The sequence below is a fragment of the Sinohyriopsis cumingii genome, chromosome 11 (assembly GCF_028554795.1).
Source record: "Sinohyriopsis cumingii isolate HCF-2022 chromosome 11, ASM2855479v2, whole genome shotgun sequence".
Lineage (NCBI taxonomy): Eukaryota > Metazoa > Mollusca > Bivalvia > Unionida > Unionidae > Sinohyriopsis > Sinohyriopsis cumingii.
In genome coordinates, this window is record NC_142971.1 from 99992284 (window position 1) to 100014348 (window position 22065).

The window sequence follows — 22065 nt, forward strand, 5'->3', positions numbered from 1 at the left end:
GGTTAAAACAAAAAAAGAAGAACAAAACAAAAAAAAAAAATGATCAAAAAAAAAAAAAGCAAAGAAAGAAATATGTTAGTCCTAAAAATGAATTCTTGCTGACTTACAATTTTAGTTGCAAAATCAAAATGAAGAAATAATTGGGATGAATTATTTATCATTATTTTGGAAATTGCCACAATTGATAATAATAATAATAATAATAATAATAATAATAATAATTATGTGGACTTAGTAAAGCGCCTGAGACGTTAAAGCGCTAAGAGCTCGAAAATATTAGATAACAAACAAAAATATACACCAGTACAAGGATAGGATAGAAAAATCCCAACACTATTGAATTACAAGACAAAAGGCTTCAATAGAAGTATATAGATAATGTAAATGAACTTACATATTTCATTCACTTTTTATCTGGATGGGTACATACAGGGTCACTACCATAATCAGTACCTTTATGAGGGCTGTGTCGAAACCAGAAAGACATTGACAAGCTAATGAATTTGAAGAAGAGGATATCAAAATTCAACATAAAAATGATTATATGAGAAAAGAAAACGTTTCTGTGGGACATTTACCATCACACCTATTTGTAGCCAAATAGACGCGTGTACAAAGTGTAGTATAAATTTGTAATGGTATTAAAAATTGTACGCCCACCGTGGGACTCGAACTCACGACCCTCAGATTAAAAGTCTGATGCTCTACCGACTGAGCTAGGCGGGCTACATGTTAATGCATGGTCGAATGTTGGCTCGGGTAGTTATGCGCAACATGGTTAATCGTTATCTCATCAATTTCACATAGCTAGCGTCTAGGATTGATTGGATCTTAGATGTTAGCCCCTTATGGAAACAATAATCCAGTTTATATGGCAATCAACCATTCACGGAGGAATTTAAATTTTGCTGCATAAGGAAATGCACAAATGTGTCATTAGCCGAGCAAGTTGCTAAAGTTAAGACTAGTCATTGTTTCTTTGTGTTAACAGTTATGATTTTACAGTCCGGACAACACAAACACTATCCTTCCTCTCTTCTCTTAAATCTTCGCATTCTTTCCTTAATTTCTCTCAGTTAATTACACATGTGAAAATCACCTATCTTGAAATTTTTTGTTTCCAGAGAAAGCAATGCTTACACACTACATAATCAATTAAATAGTACCTGTAAGTTGATAAACTTGCTTCCAATTAATTGTTCTCTATACATATTTGTGATTTTCTTCTATGGATCGGTACAGGAGAAAATACATAAATACGGAAGGTGTTGTGTTAGATGTGGTGGTTTTATTTCTACGACATGGGAGATTTGTGTGTGTGTGTGTTTGTGTGTGTGTGTGTTTGTGTGTGCATGTGATTTGTATTTTTAAGGTAGCTTTTAAGAATTTTTCAGTCATATCGCTACAATGTCTGCAGTGTGGCAGTTTATTGTGATGGCTAGCACTGGGGCATCATGCCGCAGACATGTGGCATGATGTCCCACCCAGTCACTTTATCCTGAGATCCGGCCGACCAGTCCTAACACTAACCTCTTAATGCTGAGCCCCAAGCAAGGCAGCTGTTAGTACCATATTTGTAAGTCTTTGGTATGACTTGGCCGGGGATCGATCCCACGAACTCCCGCATCCGAGGCGTACGCTGTAATTACTAGGCCACCGGAGGTTTTAGGGATATTTGTTCATTGTCACGTAGTGAGTAGTAGCTAATGAGTTTTCACTCCTTATTGTCTGTATTTAAGTACGTGGAGTTGGACTATTTGGTCAGTCATATTTTGTATGTTCTTCTTGTAACATTATTCTTCAGGTATATTTATTGTTGTGTTTAGATATTATTTGGAAGCAAACATTTGTTTGAATTATTCATTGGAGCCACAAAATGCTACGTGGGTTAAAATATTATTTTTGGCCTATTGTGAATTATTTCTAAGGAATTCTTGAAAATGCCATTGTGATATATCAGAACTGTTGGTAGACCAATGCATTTGAGGATGTAGATTTTATTCGGAACATTCTATTCCTTTGGACTTGAAGATAACATTTTGGGATGATTTTGGATGCAATTCATAATGCTGTAAGTCCCTCTTATATTTTCATTTTACAATTTTGTTAACTGAATTATTTGTTCAGTATTAGAAACCGTTTTGGTTTTGCTTATGTTTGTTTTTTAGTGTATGACCATAGATTCGTAATACTATTCATTTCTCAGTTAACGAACTAATATGCAGCATTACTGGAAATGCAAATATGATGGCAGCAGTGGGGGACGCATTTACTGAATTATGTTTTCATAACAAAAAACTCTTAATTCCAAAGACTTGTGCAATTAAATGATATTAACGTGAAATGTAAAGAAAAGCATTTTCGTTTGAACCGAGCTCTGGGCATCTATCTGCACCATAAGTGCTAAACGTCATGTGATACAAACATGGCCGCGCCCTTTAAATATGTAATGGAAAGGGCTACGCAGCAAAATCCGAGACTGACAAACTGACAGAATTTGGATGAGTAGTGCCCCAATCTCAGTCGCTAGAGCATCCGACATTTAATCTAAGGGTCATGGGTGAAAGTCCGAGGGTAGGTGGTTATGATTTAGCTTCCACTGATTTTCAATTGTTGTCAAAATGAATATAGATATACCTGCAAGTATTTCTCTCCTTTCCTAAAATGTCCCTAAATGAGAGCGTATCCACATGTCCATGCGAACGGGATAGAGTACCCAATTTAATCAACTCTAAGATATGTTGATCATTCTGTCAGCATTTCTTCTTGATTCCAGTAAATCTAACGCATCCACTATATCATATGCAAATTGAATGCATTCATATTATGATACGAATATTATTAAAAATACGGACAGAAGCACAAAAGTCAACGCCAGTCTAAAAGCTCCACCTAACAGACAATATGTTTAAAGTAATGAGACACTACCACTGCAAGCTACTATCAGTTGTTTCGTGTTCTAAAGAGTTTACTCAAACGTTGTAACGGAGACAAAACGAAGAATGCACCGTGAAGACGTATAAAGACTTCTCGGTTCAATCAACAATAACTGCATGAGATATGCATGCAGGATGTGTTCACGGTTTTAATGGAGGTACGATCACCGCCTCTCGGACACCTGAATTCGGTGGTCACAACATCGCGGTATAGAATGCGATGATTGTATTGGTGAAAATACTAAGTCTTAAAATTAAAATACTAAGTCTTAAAATTGCCGTCCAGTTTAGGATGCTCAATCTAAATGAATGAAAATATGGATCTTTTTAAAATGATTTATCAATTGCGAGTTTTGATAATAGTTCTCGATTTAAGTAAGCTAAAGAATGCAATGCATCGTTTGAGAATTAAATGCATTAATCTTACGATTCAAACAATAACATAATATATAATTCGCAATGTAACACAAATCTCAAAGGAATTTTAAAATCTGCGACTAAAAGTTAATATGTCTTAAATTGAAGAGAAGAAAAGAGACTAGCACTGCAAGGTACTGTCAGTTCTTTCCTGTTCTGATGAGTTAGATGAAACTTTGCAACGTGGAGAAAATAAAAACTGCACCGTACATATGTGAAAGAAACCTATCTTAGATCAAGTCATGAAGGTTACAATAATGAGTTCAGTTTTGTGGGAAGTATGATTACGGGCTATCGGACATTCGAAAGCAGTGGCCAAAAGGATCGCGCAATCCGGTGAGGTGATATCAATGGTTAAAACAAAAAAAGAAGAACGAAAAAAAAAAAAAAAAATGATCAAAAAAAAAAAAAAGCAAAGAAAGAAATATGTTGGTCCTAAAAATGAATTTTTGCTGACTTACAATTTTAGTTGCAAAATCAAAATGAAGAAATAATTGGGATGAATCAGTTATCATTATTTTGGAAATTGCCACAATTGATAATAATAATAATAACAATAATAATAATAATAATAATAATAATTATGTGGACTTAGTACAGCGCCTGAGACGTTAAAGCGCTAAGAGCTCGAAAATATTAGATAACAAACAAAAATATACACCAGTACAAGGATAGGATAGAAAAATCCCAACACTATTGAATTACAAAACAAAAGGCTTCAATAGAAGTATATAGATAATGTAAATGAACTTACATATTTCATTCACTTTTTATCTGGATGGGTACATACAGGGTCACTACCATAATCAGTACCTTTATGAGGGCTGTGTCGAAACCAGAAAGACATTGACAAGCTAATGAATTTGAAGAAGAGGATATCAAAATTCAACATAAAAATGATTATATGAGAAAAGAAAACGTTTCTGTGGGACATTTACCATCACACCTATTTGTAGCCAAATAGACGCGTGTACAAAGTGTAGTATAAATTTGTAATGGTATTAAAAATTGTACGCCCACCGTGGGACTCGAACTCACGTCCCTCAGATTAAAAGTCTGATGCTCTACCGACTGAGCTAGGCGGGCTACTTGTTAATGCATGGTCGAATGTTGGCTCGGGTAGTTATGCGCAACATGGTTAATCGTTATCTCATCAATTTCACATAGCTAGCGTCTAGGATTGATTGGATCTTAGATGTTAGCCCCTTATGGAAACAATAATCCAGTTTATATGGCAATCAACCATTCACGGAGGAATTTAAATTTTGCTGCATAAGGAAATGCACAAATGTGTCATTAGCCGAGCAAGTTGCTAAAGTTAAGACTAGTCATTGTTTCTTTGTGTTAACAGTTATGATTTTACAGTCCGGACAACACAAACACTATCCTTCTGCTCTTCTCTTAAATCTTCGCATTCTTTCCTTAATTTCTCTCAGTTAATTACACATGTGAAAATCACCTATCTTGAAATTTTTTGTTTCCAGAGAAAGCAATGCTTACACACTACATAATCAATTAAATAGTACCTGTAAGTTGATAAACTTGCTTCCAATTAATTGTTCTCTATACATATTTGTGATTTTCTTCTATGGATCGGTACAGGAGAAAATACATAAATACGGAAGGTGTTGTGTTAGATGTGGTGGTTTTATTTCTACGACATGGGAGATTTGTGTGTGTGTGTGTGTGTGTGTGTTTGTGTGTGCATGTGATTTGTATTTTTAAGGTAGCTTTTAAGAATTTTTCAGTCATATCACTACGATGTCTGCAGTGTGGCAGTTTATAGTGATGGCTAGCACTGGGGCATCATGCCGCAGACATGTGGCATGATGTCCCACCCAGTCACTTTATCCTGAGATCCCTCCGACCAGTCCTAACACTAACCTCTTAATGCTGAGCCCCAAGCGAGGCAGCTGTTAGTACCATATTTGTAAGTCTTTGGTATGACTCGGCCGGGGATCGATCCCACGAACTCCCGCATCCGAGGCGTACGCTGTTATTACTAGGCCACCGGAGCTTTTAGGGATATTTGTTCATTGTCACGTAGTGAGTAGTAGCTAATGAGTTTTCACTCCTTATTGTCTGTATTTAAGTACGTGGAGTTGGACTATTTGGTCAGTCATATTTTGTATGTTCTTCTTGTAACATTATTCTTCAGGTATATTTATTGTTGTGTTTAGATATTATTTGGAAGCAAACATTTGTTTGAATTATTCATTGGAGCCACAAAATGCTATGTGGGTTAAAATATTATTTTTGGCCTATTGTGAATTATTTCTAAAGAATTCTTGAAAATGCCATTGTGATATATCAGAACTGTTGGTAGACCAATGCATTTGAGGATGTAGATTTTATTCGGAACATTCTATTCCTTTGGACTTGAAGATAACATTTTGGGATGATTTTGGATGCAATTCATAATGCTGTAAGTCCCTCTTATATTTTCATTTTACAATTTTGTTAACTGAATTATTTGTTCAGTATTAGAAACCGTTTTGGTTTTGCTTATGTTTGTTTTTTAGTGTATGACCATAGATTCGTAATACTATTGGGTAATTATGACTCATTCATTTCTCAGTTAACGAACTAATATGCAGCATTACTGGAAATGCAAATATGATGGCAGCAGTGGGGGACGCATTTACTGAATTATGTTTTCATAACAAAAAACTCTTAATTCCAAAGACTTGTGCAATTAAATGATATTAACGTGAAATGTAAAGAAAAGCATTTTCGTTTGAACCGAGCTCTGGGCATCTATCTGCACCATAAGTGCTAAACGTCATGTGATACAAACATGGCCGCGCCCTTTAAATATGTAATGGAAAGGGCTACGCAGCAAAATCCGAGACTGACAAACTGACAGAATTTGGATGAGTAGTGCCCCAATCTCAGTCGCTAGAGCATCCGACATTTAATCTAAGGGTCATGGGTGAAAGTCCGAGGGTAGGTGGTTATGATTTAGCTTCCACTGATTTTCAATTGTTGTCAAAATGAATATAGATATACCTGCAAGTATTTCTCTCCTTTCCTAAAATGTCCCTAAATGAGAGCGTATCCACATGTCCATGCGAACGGGATAGAGTACCCAATTTAATCAACTCTAAGATATGTTGATCATTCTGTCAGCATTTCTTCTTGATTCCAGTAAATCTAACGCATCCACTATATCATATGCAAATTGAATGCATTCATATTATGATACGAATATTATTAAAAATACGGACAGAAGCACAAAAGTCAACGCCAGTCTAAAAGCTCCACCTAACAGACAATATGTTTAAAGTAATGAGACACTACCACTGCAAGCTACTATCAGTTGTTTCGTGTTCTAAAGAGTTTACTCAAACGTTGTAACGGAGACAAAACGAAGAATGCACCGTGAAGACGTATAAAGACTTCTCGGTTCAATCAACAATAACTGCATGAGATATGCATGCAGGATGTGTTCACGGTTTTAATGGAGGTACGATCACCGCCTCTCGGACACCTGAATTCGGTGGTCACAACATCGCGGTATAGAATGCGATGATTGTATTGGTGAAAATACTAAGTCTTAAAATTAAAATACTAAGTCTTAAAATTGCCGTCCAGTTTCGGATGCTCAATGTAAATGAATGAAAATATGGATCTTTTTAAAATGATTTATCAATTGCGAGTTTTGATAATAGTTCTCGATTTAAGTAAGCTGAAGAATGCAATGCATCGTTTGAGAATTAAATGCATTAATCTTACGATTCAAACAATAACATAATATATAATTCGCAATGTAACACAAATCTCAAAGGAATTTTAAAATCTGCGACTAAAAGTTAATATGTCTTAAATTGAAGAGAAGAAAAGAGACTAGCACTGCAAGGTACTGTCAGTTCTTTCCTGTTCTGATGAGTTAGATGAAACTTTGCAACGTGGAGAAAATAAAAACTGCACCGTACATATGTGAAAGAAACCTATCTTAGATCAAGTCATGAAGGTTACAATAATGAGTTCAGTTTTGTGGGAAGTATGATTACGGGCTATCGGACATTCGAAAGCAGTGGCCAAAAGGATCGCGCAATCCGGTGAGGTGATATCAATGGTTAAAACAAAAAAAGAAGAACAAAACAAAAAAAAAAATGATCAAAAAAAAAAAAGCAAAGAAAGAAATATGTTAGTCCTAAAAATGAATTCTTGCTGACTTACAATTTTAGTTGCAAAATGAAAATGAAGAAATAATTGGGATGAATTATTTATCATTATTTTGGAAATTGCCACAATTGATAATAATAATAATAATAATAATAATAATAATAATAATAATAATAATAATTATGTGGACTTAGTAAAGCGCCTGAGACGTTAAAGCGCTAAGAGCTCGAAAATATTAGATAACAAACAAAAATATACACCAGTACAAGGATAGGATAGAAAAATCCCAACACTATTGAATTACAAGACAAAAGGCTTCAATAGAAGTATATAGATAATGTAAATGAACTTACATATTTCATTCACTTTTTATCTGGATGGGTACATACAGGGTCACTACCATAATCAGTACCTTTATGAGGGCTGTGTCGAAACCAGAAAGACATTGACAAGCTAATGAATTTGAAGAAGAGGATATCAAAATTCAACATAAAAATGATTATATGAGAAAAGAAAACGTTTCTGTGGGACATTTACCATCACACCTATTTGTAGCCAAATAGACGCGTGTACAAAGTGTAGTATAAATTTGTAATGGTATTAAAAATTGTACGCCCACCGTGGGACTCGAACTCACGACCCTCAGATTAAAAGTCTGATGCTCTACCGACTGAGCTAGGCGGGCTACATGTTAATGCATGGTCGAATGTTGGCTCGGGTAGTTATGCGCAACATGGTTAATCGTTATCTCATCAATTTCACATAGCTAGCGTCTAGGATTGATTGGATCTTAGATGTTAGCCCCTTATGGAAACAATAATCCAGTTTATATGGCAATCAACCATTCACGGAGGAATTTAAATTTTGCTGCATAAGGAAATGCACAAATGTGTCATTAGCCGAGCAAGTTGCTAAAGTTAAGACTAGTCATTGTTTCTTTGTGTTAACAGTTATGATTTTACAGTCCGGACAACACAAACACTATCCTTCTGCTCTTCTCTTAAATCTTCGCATTCTTTCCTTAATTTCTCTCAGTTAATTACACATGTGAAAATCACCTATCTTGAAATTTTTTGTTTCCAGAGAAAGCAATGCTTACACACTACATAATCAATTAAATAGTACCTGTAAGTTGATAAACTTGCTTCCAATTAATTGTTCTCTATACATATTTGTGATTTTCTTCTATGGATCGGTACAGGAGAAAATACATAAATACGGAAGGTGTTGTGTTAGATGTGGTGGTTTTATTTCTACGACATGGGAGATTTGTGTGTGTGTGTGTTTGTGTGTGTGTGTGTTTGTGTGTGCATGTGATTTGTATTTTTAAGGTAGCTTTTAAGAATTTTTCAGTCATATCGCTACAATGTCTGCAGTGTGGCAGTTTATAGTGATGGCTAGCACTGGGGCATCATGCCGCAGACATGTGGCATGATGTCCCACCCAGTCACTTTATCCTGAGATCCGGCCGACCAGTCCTAACACTAACCTCTTAATGCTGAGCCCCAAGCAAGGCAGCTGTTAGTACCATATTTGTAAGTCTTTGGTATGACTTGGCCGGGGATCGATCCCACGAACTCCCGCATCCGAGGCGTACGCTGTAATTACTAGGCCACCGGAGGTTTTAGGGATATTTGTTCATTGTCACGTAGTGAGTAGTAGCTAATGAGTTTTCACTCCTTATTGTCTGTATTTAAGTACGTGGAGTTGGACTATTTGGTCAGTCATATTTTGTATGTTCTTCTTGTAACATTATTCTTCAGGTATATTTATTGTTGTGTTTAGATATTATTTGGAAGCAAACATTTGTTTGAATTATTCATTGGAGCCACAAAATGCTACGTGGGTTAAAATATTATTTTTGGCCTATTGTGAATTATTTCTAAGGAATTCTTGAAAATGCCATTGTGATATATCAGAACTGTTGGTAGACCAATGCATTTGAGGATGTAGATTTTATTCGGAACATTCTATTCCTTTGGACTTGAAGATAACATTTTGGGATGATTTTGGATGCAATTCATAATGCTGTAAGTCCCTCTTATATTTTCATTTTACAATTTTGTTAACTGAATTATTTGTTCAGTATTAGAAACCGTTTTGGTTTTGCTTATGTTTGTTTTTTAGTGTATGACCATAGATTCGTAATACTATTCATTTCTCAGTTAACGAACTAATATGCAGCATTACTGGAAATGCAAATATGATGGCAGCAGTGGGGGACGCATTTACTGAATTATGTTTTCATAACAAAAAACTCTTAATTCCAAAGACTTGTGCAATTAAATGATATTAACGTGAAATGTAAAGAAAAGCATTTTCGTTTGAACCGAGCTCTGGGCATCTATCTGCACCATAAGTGCTAAACGTCATGTGATACAAACATGGCCGCGCCCTTTAAATATGTAATGGAAAGGGCTACGCAGCAAAATCCGAGACTGACAAACTGACAGAATTTGGATGAGTAGTGCCCCAATCTCAGTCGCTAGAGCATCCGACATTTAATCTAAGGGTCATGGGTGAAAGTCCGAGGGTAGGTGGTTATGATTTAGCTTCCACTGATTTTCAATTGTTGTCAAAATGAATATAGATATACCTGCAAGTATTTCTCTCCTTTCCTAAAATGTCCCTAAATGAGAGCGTATCCACATGTCCATGCGAACGGGATAGAGTACCCAATTTAATCAACTCTAAGATATGTTGATCATTCTGTCAGCATTTCTTCTTGATTCCAGTAAATCTAACGCATCCACTATATCATATGCAAATTGAATGCATTCATATTATGATACGAATATTATTAAAAATACGGACAGAAGCACAAAAGTCAACGCCAGTCTAAAAGCTCCACCTAACAGACAATATGTTTAAAGTAATGAGACACTACCACTGCAAGCTACTATCAGTTGTTTCGTGTTCTAAAGAGTTTACTCAAACGTTGTAACGGAGACAAAACGAAGAATGCACCGTGAAGACGTATAAAGACTTCTCGGTTCAATCAACAATAACTGCATGAGATATGCATGCAGGATGTGTTCACGGTTTTAATGGAGGTACGATCACCGCCTCTCGGACACCTGAATTCGGTGGTCACAACATCGCGGTATAGAATGCGATGATTGTATTGGTGAAAATACTAAGTCTTAAAATTAAAATACTAAGTCTTAAAATTGCCGTCCAGTTTCGGATGCTCAATCTAAATGAATGAAAATATGGATCTTTTTAAAATGATTTATCAATTGCGAGTTTTGATAATAGTTCTCGATTTAAGTAAGCTAAAGAATGCAATGCATCGTTTGAGAATTAAATGCATTAATCTTACGATTCAAACAATAACATAATATATAATTCGCAATGTAACACAAATCTCAAAGGAATTTTAAAATCTGCGACTAAAAGTTAATATGTCTTAAATTGAAGAGAAGAAAAGAGACTAGCACTGCAAGGTACTGTCAGTTCTTTCCTGTTCTGATGAGTTAGATGAAACTTTGCAACGTGGATAAAATAAAAACTGCACCGTACATATGTGAAAGAAACCTATCTTAGATCAAGTCATGAAGGTTACAATAATGAGTTCAGTTTTGTGGGAAGTATGATTACGGGCTATCGGACATTCGAAAGCAGTGGCCAAAAGGATCGCGCAATCCGGTGAGGTGATATCAATGGTTAAAACAAAAAAAGAAGAACAAAAAAAAAAAAGAAAAATGACCAAAAAAAAAAAAAAAAGCAAAGAAAGAAATATGTTAGTCCTAAAAATGAATTTTTGCTGACTTACAATTTTAGTTGCAAAATCAAAATGAAGACATAATTGGGATGAATTATTTATCATTATTTTGGAAATTGCCACAATTGATAATAATAATAATAATAATGATAATAATAATAATAATAATAATAATAATAATAATAATTATGTGGACTTAGTACAGCGCCTGAGACGTTAAAGCGCTAAGAGCTCGAAAATATTAGATAACAAACAAAAATATACACCAGTACAAGGATAGGATAGAAAAATCCCAACACTATTGAATTACAAAACAAAACGCTTCAATAGAAGTATATAGAATATGTAAATGAACTTACATATTTCATTCACTTTTTATCTGGATGGGTACATACAGGGTCACTACCATAATCAGTACCTTTATGAGGGCTGTGTCGAAACCAGAAAGACATTGACAAGCTAATGAATTTGAAGAAGAGGATATCAAAATTCAACATAAAAATGATTATATGAGAAAAGAAAACGTTTCTGTGGGACATTTACCATCACACCTATTTGTAGCCAAACAGACGCGTGTACAAAGTGTAGTATAAATTTGTAATGGTATTAAAAATTATACGCACACCGTGGGACTCGAACTCACGACCCTCAGATTAAAAGTCTGATGCTCTACCGACTGAGCTAGGCGGGCTACTTGTTAATGCATGGTCGAATGTTGGCTCCGGTAGTTATGCGCAACATGGTTAATCGTTATCTCATCAATTTCACATAGCTAGCGTCTAGGATTGATTGGATCTTAGATGTTAGCCCCTTATGGAAACAATAATCCAGTTTATATGGCAATCAACCATTCACGGAGGAATTTAAATTTTGCTGCCTAAGGAAATGCACAAATGTGTCATTAGCCGAGCAAGTTGCTAAAGTTAAGACTAGTCATTGTTTCTTTGTGTTAACAGTTATGATTTTACAGTCCGGACAACACAAACACTATCCTTCTGCTCTTCTCTTAAATCTTCGCATTCTTTCCTTAATTTCTCTCAGTTAATTACACATGTGAAAATCACCTATCTTGAAATTTTTTGTTTCCAGAGAAAGCAATGCTTACACACTACATAATCAATTAAATAGTACCTGTAAGTTGATAAACTTGCTTCCAATTAATTGTTCTCTATACATATTTGTGATTTTCTTCTATGGATCGGTACAGGAGAAAATACATAAATACGGAAGGTGTTGTGTTAGATGTGGTGGTTTTATTTCTACGACATGGGAGATTTGTGTGTGTGTGTGTTTGTGTGTGTGTGTGTTTGTGTGTGCATGTGATTTGTATTTTTAAGGTAGCTTTTAAGAATTTTTCAGTCATATCGCTACAATGTCTGCAGTGTGGCAGTTTATAGTGATGGCTAGCACTGGGGCATCATGCCGCAGACATGTGGCATGATGTCCCACCCAGTCACTTTATCCTGAGATCCGGCCGACCAGTCCTAACACTAACCTCTTAATGCTGAGCCCCAAGCAAGGCAGCTGTTAGTACCATATTTGTAAGTCTTTGGTATGACTTGGCCGGGGATCGATCCCACGAACTCCCGCATCCGAGGCGTACGCTGTAATTACTAGGCCACCGGAGGTTTTAGGGATATTTGTTCATTGTCACGTAGTGAGTAGTAGCTAATGAGTTTTCACTCCTTATTGTCTGTATTTAAGTACGTGGAGTTGGACTATTTGGTCAGTCATATTTTGTATGTTCTTCTTGTAACATTATTCTTCAGGTATATTTATTGTTGTGTTTAGATATTATTTGGAAGCAAACATTTGTTTGAATTATTCATTGGAGCCACAAAATGCTACGTGGGTTAAAATATTATTTTTGGCCTATTGTGAATTATTTCTAAGGAATTCTTGAAAATGCCATTGTGATATATCAGAACTGTTGGTAGACCAATGCATTTGAGGATGTAGATTTTATTCGGAACATTCTATTCCTTTGGACTTGAAGATAACATTTTGGGATGATTTTGGATGCAATTCATAATGCTGTAAGTCCCTCTTATATTTTCATTTTACAATTTTGTTAACTGAATTATTTGTTCAGTATTAGAAACCGTTTTGGTTTTGCTTATGTTTGTTTTTTAGTGTATGACCATAGATTCGTAATACTATTCATTTCTCAGTTAACGAACTAATATGCAGCATTACTGGAATTGCAAATATGATGGCAGCAGTGGGGGACGCATTTACTGAATTATGTTTTCATAACAAAAAACTCTTAATTCCAAAGACTTGTGCAATTAAATGATATTAACGTGAAATGTAAAGAAAAGCATTTTCGTTTGAACCGAGCTCTGGGCATCTATCTGCACCATAAGTGCTAAACGTCATGTGATACAAACATGGCCGCGCCCTTTAAATATGTAATGGAAAGGGCTACGCAGCAAAATCCGAGACTGACAAACTGACAGAATTTGGATGAGTAGTGCCCCAATCTCAGTCGCTAGAGCATCCGACATTTAATCTAAGGGTCATGGGTGAAAGTCCGAGGGTAGGTGGTTATGATTTAGCTTCCACTGATTTTCAATTGTTGTCAAAATGAATATAGATATACCTGCAAGTATTTCTCTCCTTTCCTAAAATGTCCCTAAATGAGAGCGTATCCACATGTCCATGCGAACGGGATAGAGTACCCAATTTAATCAACTCTAAGATATGTTGATCATTCTGTCAGCATTTCTTCTTGATTCCAGTAAATCTAACGCATCCACTATATCATATGCAAATTGAATGCATTCATATTATGATACGAATATTATTAAAAATACGGACAGAAGCACAAAAGTCAACGCCAGTCTAAAAGCTCCACCTAACAGACAATATGTTTAAAGTAATGAGACACTACCACTGCAAGCTACTATCAGTTGTTTCGTGTTCTAAAGAGTTTACTCAAACGTTGTAACGGAGACAAAACGAAGAATGCACCGTGAAGACGTATAAAGACTTCTCGGTTCAATCAACAATAACTGCATGAGATATGCATGCAGGATGTGTTCACGGTTTTAATGGAGGTACGATCACCGCCTCTCGGACACCTGAATTCGGTGGTCACAACATCGCGGTATAGAATGCGATGATTGTATTGGTGAAAATACTAAGTCTTAAAATTAAAATACTAAGTCTTAAAATTGCCGTCCAGTTTCGGATGCTCAATCTAAATGAATGAAAATATGGATCTTTTTAAAATGATTTATCAATTGCGAGTTTTGATAATAGTTCTCGATTTAAGTAAGCTAAAGAATGCAATGCATCGTTTGAGAATTAAATGCATTAATCTTACGATTCAAACAATAACATAATATATAATTCGCAATGTAACACAAATCTCAAAGGAATTTTAAAATCTGCGACTAAAAGTTAATATGTCTTAAATTGAAGAGAAGAAAAGAGACTAGCACTGCAAGGTACTGTCAGTTCTTTCCTGTTCTGATGAGTTAGATGAAACTTTGCAACGTGGAGAAAATAAAAACTGCACCGTACATATGTGAAAGAAACCTATCTTAGATCAAGTCATGAAGGTTACAATAATGAGTTCACAGTTTTGTGGGAAGTATGATTACGGGCTATCGGACATTCGAAAGCAGTGGCCAAAAGGATCGCGCAATCCGGTGAGGTGATATCAATGGTTAAAACAAAAAAAGAAGAACAAAAAAAAAAAAAAAAAATGATCAAAAAAAAAAAAAAGCAAAGAAAGAAATATGTTAGTCCTAAAAATGAATTTTTGCTGACTTACAATTTTAGTTGCAAAATCAAAATGAAGAAATAATTGGGATGAATTAGTTATCATTATTTTGGAAATTGCCACAATTGATAATAATAATAATAACAATAATAATAATAATAATAATAATAATAATAATAATAATAATAATTATGTGGACTTAGTACAGCGCCTGAGACGTTAAAGCGCTAAGAGCTCGAAAATATTAGATAACAAACAAAAATATACACCAGTACAAGGATAGGATAGAAAAATCCCAACACTATTGAATTACAAAACAAAAGGCTTCAATAGAAGTATATAGATAATGTAAATGAACTTACATATTTCATTCACTTTTTATCTGGATGGGTACATACAGGGTCACTACCATAATCAGTACCTTTATGAGGGCTGTGTCGAAACCAGAAAGACATTGACAAGCTAATGAATTTGAAGAAGAGGATATCAAAATTCAACATAAAAATGATTATATGAGAAAAGAAAACGTTTCTGTGGGACATTTACCATCACACCTATTTGTAGCCAAATAGACGCGTGTACAAAGTGTAGTATAAATTTGTAATGTTATTAAAAATTGTACGCCCACCGTGAGACTCGAACTCACGTCCCTCAGATTAAAAGTCTGATGCTCTACCGACTGAGCTAGGCGGGCTACTTGTTAATGCATGGTCGAATGTTGGCTCGGGTAGTTATGCGCAACATGGTTAATCGTTATCTCATCAATTTCACATAGCTAGCGTCTAGGATTGATTGGATCTTAGATGTTAGCCCCTTATGGAAACAATAATCCAGTTTATATGGCAATCAACCATTCACGGAGGAATTTAAATTTTGCTGCATAAGGAAATGCACAAATGTGTCATTAGCCGAGCAAGTTGCTAAAGTTAAGACTAGTCATTGTTTCTTTGTGTTAACAGTTATGATTTTACAGTCCGGACAACACAAACACTATCCTTCTGCTCTTCTCTTAAATCTTCGCATTCTTTCCTTAATTTCTCTCAGTTAATTACACATGTGAAAATCACCTATCTTGAAATTTTTTGTTTCCAGAGAAAGCAATGCTTACACACTACATAATCAATTAAATAGTACCTGTAAGTTGATAAACTTGCTTCCAATTAATTGTTCTCTATACATATTTGTGATTTTCTTCTATGGATCGGTACAGGAGAAAATACATAAATACGGAAGGTGTTGTGTTAGATGTGGTGGTTTTATTTCTACGACATGGGAGATTTGTGTGTGTGTGTGTGTGTGTGTGTGTGTGTGTGTTTGTGTGTGCATGTGATTTGTATTTTTAAGGTAGCTTTTAAGAATTTTTCAGTCATATCACTACGATGTCTGCAGTGTGGCAGTTTATAGTGATGGCTAGCACTGGGGCATCATGCCGCAGACATGTGGCATGATGTCCCACCCAGTCACTTTATCCTGAGATCCCTCCGACCAGTCCTAACACTAACCTCTTAATGCTGAGCCCCAAGCGAGGCAGCTGTTAGTACCATATTTGTAAGTCTTTGGTATGACTCGGCCGGGGATCGATCCCACGAACTCCAGCAGCAGAGGGGGCGAATCGGACATTTTGTCCAATCGTTATTTTGCTTAATTATTACTTTCTGCAACTCAACGATCTAGTGTCGTCAGCGCCTGGTAAAAAAAAAAACGACGACGTCGTTGGGGGATCGTCGCGTCGTCATTTGGTTTAATTAACACCTTCTGCGCGCCGATCCCCAGCGTCGTCAGCGTCCGGTAAGCACATCGACGACCGCGTCGATGTCATCGCCCCCTCTGCTGCTAAGTGGTTATTTACAATGAAAATTATTTACAACTAACCGAATATTTGGTCAAGTCCGATACGATATCGTGTCCGAGGATCATGTAAATTTATCGTTACGAATCCATGTGGGGTCGACTGAGCATGACTAAAGAAGTTTCGAAAACCATTAAAGTCCATGTCACCGCCGCACCATGTCTGCCAAATATTTCGTAGCGTGTGTGTATCAACGCCGTTGAACACAGCAAGAATATTACAGTTGTCTCTGATTACTTTTGGAATCTGAGTGTATCGTTGAGTGACATATATCACGTCAGTGTTTTTATGCCTGCCTCTGGAAAATATCCTAGCTGGGTTTTTTTGATTGTCTAACATAACATCATCGTACACGACTAGATTGTTAACGTCGCCATCAATATCATCAATACCCGGTGCATCATTGATATCTGTAATAAACTCGATGACATTTTTTTTAGCGATCGCTGATGCATTCTCGTTGAAATCTTTCAACACCTCGTAGCATCGTTGATCATCTACGCTAGGAGCAACCAAATACAACTTATCCCACTTCATCCATCTCATTATTAAATTGAGTAACAATTGCGTCTTGCCGGATCCAGATGGTCCGATGATAATCATCCGGATCGAGTTTGGTAACGCTGCAACATGCTTAACTGGTTCTCTTGTTTTAGTCGCCGAAAAATCAATTATATTCATATTTCTATACATAAATTATGGATCTATATTGTGTGAAGTGTAGAGTACGTACTGGCACAAATGATATAACAACCGCTACAACAAGAAATAACAGATCGGCGCTTACTGGTAAGTGTGTACAATGCGGTACAAAGAAATTTAGATTTATTTCTATTAGACCCGGAGATGTTTTAAAAAAAAGCGAGGAGGTGACATCGCAGCCAAATTGGCAAAACTCCCCGGAACACCGTGGGCAAAGTATCCAGGAGAAAAACACCTCCCAGGATATAACTACTGTGGCCCCGGAACACGATTAGATATTAGACTCGATGATCAAAATCAGCCCAAACCCGGTGAGTATCCAATAAACGCTATCGATAAGGCGTGTCATGGTCATGATGTTGCTTACAAAAGTAGCGATCTGCAACAGCGTCATATCGCGGATGTAAAATTAATTCACGCATTAAATGCTATTCCCGATAAATCCGTCAAAGAAAAATTGGCCTCATGGTTGGTAAAATCGGCTATGAAAGGTAAATTAATGATTGGAAGCGGAGCTTCTCGCGCTGGTAATTGAAAACGATAGCGTTTATAATAACAACATGGATTCCATCTATTATTCTCCGAGAGGATACTGGAAGGGGAAGGCCGCAATTGGTAAGCTTGCAAGCGCTGCAAAGGTAACAAAGACCACTGCGGCTAATTGGTTATCCAAACAGGCTATATGGCAAATCTATCTACCACCGCCTAAACAAATCAACTTCTCGCGCTTTGATGTCAGCGTACCTAATGAAGTTCATCAGGCTGATATACTATTTCTGCCGCATGACAACGGTTACAAATACGCGCTAACCGTAGTTGATGTTGCGAGTCGATACAAACAAGCGGAGCCGTTAAAAACAAAGTCGGCAACTGAAGTAGCCGCTGCGTTTGAAAGAATTTATCGAAGAGGCCCTCTGCGCTGGCCAAATCTATTACAAGTTGATCCCGGTAGTGAATTTCGCGGCGCTGTTTTATCAACGCTGAAACATCATAGCGTCGCGATACGACGAGGTCATACTGCGCTACATCGTGATCAGGCAATTGTTGAACGATTCAATCGGACTCTCGCTGAACGGTTATTTGGATATCAATACGCGAAGGAATTCATCCAAGAAAAACGATCTCGTGAATGGGTCAAAAGGTTGCCAGGCGTAATTGTAGCGTTAAATAACGAGATTACCCGAGTAATCAACATGAAGCCCAGCGACGCGATTAAAAACGAGTATATACCCAAAAGATCAAAAATAAATAGCGTTTCTAAGCCGATTCTTGGCGATGTCACTGTTAGATATCTATATGAACCAGGAGAGCTTGAAGGCGGTAAAAAAAGAGCTACTGATCCTATTTGGAGTGTTACCACACATAACATATCAACGATAACACGATCAACTGGTAGACCACCGATCTATAGACTGGATTCAACTGCTCCTCAGCGCGGATTTACACACGAGCAACTACAAGTGATACCTAACGATACTCAATTGCCCCCACGTGGTCTTAACTAGCGCCGTTGCGTCTATTGCACTCAAGACAGGTCAACCTCACATTGTTTTTGACATGACCGAGACTGTTATCGATCCTATCCACGGTAAATTGGCGAGTGTCTTTATCCGAATAACGCCAACTCATTATACAATTGCAACTCGCGCAGTGATTATTCTGTTGTTGTCGTAGCGAGATTATTAATTCGGCATCAATATCAAAACGCCGCTGTTTTTTTTTATCCTGTTGGCGGTAACCCGAGAGTTTTCTATCAATGACGCTTGCATCGATGGTGACTTTGTCGTTGGTGACTCCGTCACTGACCTCGTCAACAACAATTCTTCGAAGCTGATTTATCCTTCGTACTCTGGACACTGCAAGATAGACTAGATTCGACCATTCGATGCGATTATCAACTATCCAAACAATTGTGTCCGTGATGGTTAGTCCCTGCGAGGAATGTATTGTTGTTGCGTATCCTAGCGTCCACGGGGATTTATCAGCACGTAGCGCGTCCTCGACGACGCTGATATCAACGAGCACGATATCATTCAGCACGAGAATTTGTTTTTTTGTCCCCGACGCTGTCGGGGCTGGAATTTCAACTTCAATGTTCTGCCGCCGTGTGTCCGCGGGTCTATAACATAACGGCACTGGACGCGTTGGAAACTTTTCCTTATGCAACGTAAACAACTTCCGCTGAAGTGTGTCTCTGACTATCTTTCTACTCGCTACAATCAAATCGTTTGGTCTCCATGTTTCCCAGAATTCATTCAACGGCGTTTCCGGAATCACCTCGCGGATTATTTCACACTGAACTCTATCCGGCTGTAATCTGATTAGTTTTTTAACCTCGCGCAGTTGTTCATCAAGTGCTCGGTAATCAGTATCGGTTTCTTCATAATAGTCCACGAACCCGCTCAACCAATCATGTGGACCCTCGCCGACAAATGGTGGTGGTTGGCCATGGTCCCCACACATGATTACCGCTGTATTCGCGCGCAGCAACCACTCAAGAAACATTTGTAAAGTATCTAACGAAACAGTACATATCTCATCCCAGATGATAATGTCGGGAATAAATTTTTCACCCATTCGATCAGGAGTCCACTCACCGCCGCTGTATCGAAAAAAGCTGTGATAAGTAACGGCGTCAACATTTCGTTGTTTTATCTCTCGCGCTAGTCTATGGGTCGGTGTAAGCACGATTATACTTGCCCGCGTTCGAAATAATTGAATTGCCCGAGTCGTCTTTCCTGACCCGCCACAGCCGCTTAAATAAACTGTTTTGTGTCTACAAATTGGATCAGAACACGGTGGTGCATTAGACCATTCTGATAATTTATCACCGCGTAAGTAATTGTTTTCAACGGTGACATCTGCTGACGGGGAATAATCGCGTCGTATTTCATTTTTAATTCTCCATGTACCCCAACTCTCGTCCGGACTAGTAAACCCGGCTACGTTTTCCTTATACGCTACGTTAACATAAAACGAATCAACGGCTACTCTAACCGCGGTGTCGGGGAATCTATTTATCATCGAGAATAAATTAATAGCGGCGTAACCCAGCATAGACGCCCTCAAATGTGGATACGCCGGGCTGTCTCCATCGCTGTAGGTAACAACTGTACCCAACCTCGTTCCATTGGACAAGAAAGCTGTTTTGCAGTTCACGTATCTATTTTTTGCCACTGCGTCCTTGATTACGAAATCATATTCTGCGTCATCTATAATCAGCCGTGAGCAATATCGTTTGTAGTCGCAGTTTTTTCCACCTTGTGTGAACTTACCGATTATTCTTCTACCGAGATCTTTTGCCTCGCGGTTTCGTTGGTTAAATATCCTCCTGGACCATTCGATGATATATTCCTCGTCGGCATCAATGTTTTTTCTGGACTCGTCAATTATGCTATCTAGACGCTCCGGTTCTGGTAACCAGACTTCAGTCTGCGCCCGGTATGATATAATCGCATCACTGACAATCAACGAAACTAGCATGCTACAATCAATCATATACCGTAGCAGCGCTATTGGCAGCCACTTCTTTTCAGACATGTGTCTACCGATCCAAATATAGCAACAGCGATGAAGTCCTGCCGCGAATTCAAATGATACTATGCGAGCGAATCCGGTTAAATCAAAATCAGGCAGTGGTCCATTAATAGCAACACGAGTCATTTCATGTCTGGGGTGTCCAAATCGTTTGAAATACTCAGCGGCGGATCCATACCCGAGAAAACTCGCTGGATAACAGGCAACCATATCAACCGAGATCATAGCGTCGCGGTTGTATTCAGTGTTCCATAGTCCACCGTGATAATACTCCAAACAACTGGATTGTACATCCGGCAGAAATTCCCTGCGCGTTGGTCTCCACGCATTTTTCCTTGCTGCAACATGAGCCGCAACCGATGGAATCGTAAAAGAATTTGTTAGCAGTTGTTCATCATGCTCTTCAAATTCCATGGCGGTTTTTTTCATCTTGTTGTGAAACGCTTCAGTGCGATATAATTCGCCGTTTGGTCTTACAAACTGATCAAAGGTATCCGCATCGTTTTCAGCGCTGCGAAGTAACCACACTGATACAGGGTCGTTTTTACATAAGTAGGCAATAGCATCAAATAGTTTCCTCTCCGCGAGAAAACCATCCTTGGAGAATTGTTCTCCCAGGAATTCTTCGGGTATATACTTTACTGTTCTATCCCGTGGAAATATTGTGATCACGGGCGTCCATGCGTGTTCGTTATGATCGATAATTTTGATTGGGGCTCCCTTCGATTTATACTTCGATTCGTATAATACTTCACCGGTTATCGTTGTAACGGTTATTGGAAATCTCAGCGATGTTTCTAATCTCGCTATGTCGCTGATGGTTGCTCCACGCTCTTTTACGGTTAGTTCCCACTGGTTGATTTTGCTACGTCGTAAATCAGTCAATTTGTTTCCTCGACATGCATTTGTAAAATGCTCTATTATTCGTTCTGCTACACAATTTATCCCAGTTGACTGTTTCATCGGTTTCAGTTTTCCGATATCAGGTTTCTTATTTAACGGGTATATTCCATAAACAACTGCTGTTTCAGGATACGCTCGT

The 22065-nt window shown here is 37.5% G+C and overlaps 4 non-coding genes across 4 annotated transcripts; all 4 read right to left on the reverse strand.

The window, feature by feature from the left end:
- Window positions 1-653: 653 nt before the first annotated feature.
- Window positions 654-726, reverse strand: Trnak-uuu (transfer RNA lysine (anticodon UUU)). The gene has a single exon. It is a non-coding gene; the product is annotated as a tRNA-Lys (tRNA).
- Window positions 727-4366: 3640 nt separating this feature from the next.
- Window positions 4367-4439, reverse strand: Trnak-uuu (transfer RNA lysine (anticodon UUU)). The gene has a single exon. It is a non-coding gene; the product is annotated as a tRNA-Lys (tRNA).
- Window positions 4440-8093: 3654 nt separating this feature from the next.
- On the reverse strand, window positions 8094-8166 carry Trnak-uuu (transfer RNA lysine (anticodon UUU)). The gene has a single exon. It is a non-coding gene; the product is annotated as a tRNA-Lys (tRNA).
- Window positions 8167-15556: 7390 nt separating this feature from the next.
- Window positions 15557-15629, reverse strand: Trnak-uuu (transfer RNA lysine (anticodon UUU)). The gene has a single exon. It is a non-coding gene; the product is annotated as a tRNA-Lys (tRNA).
- Window positions 15630-22065: the final 6436 nt, after the last annotated feature.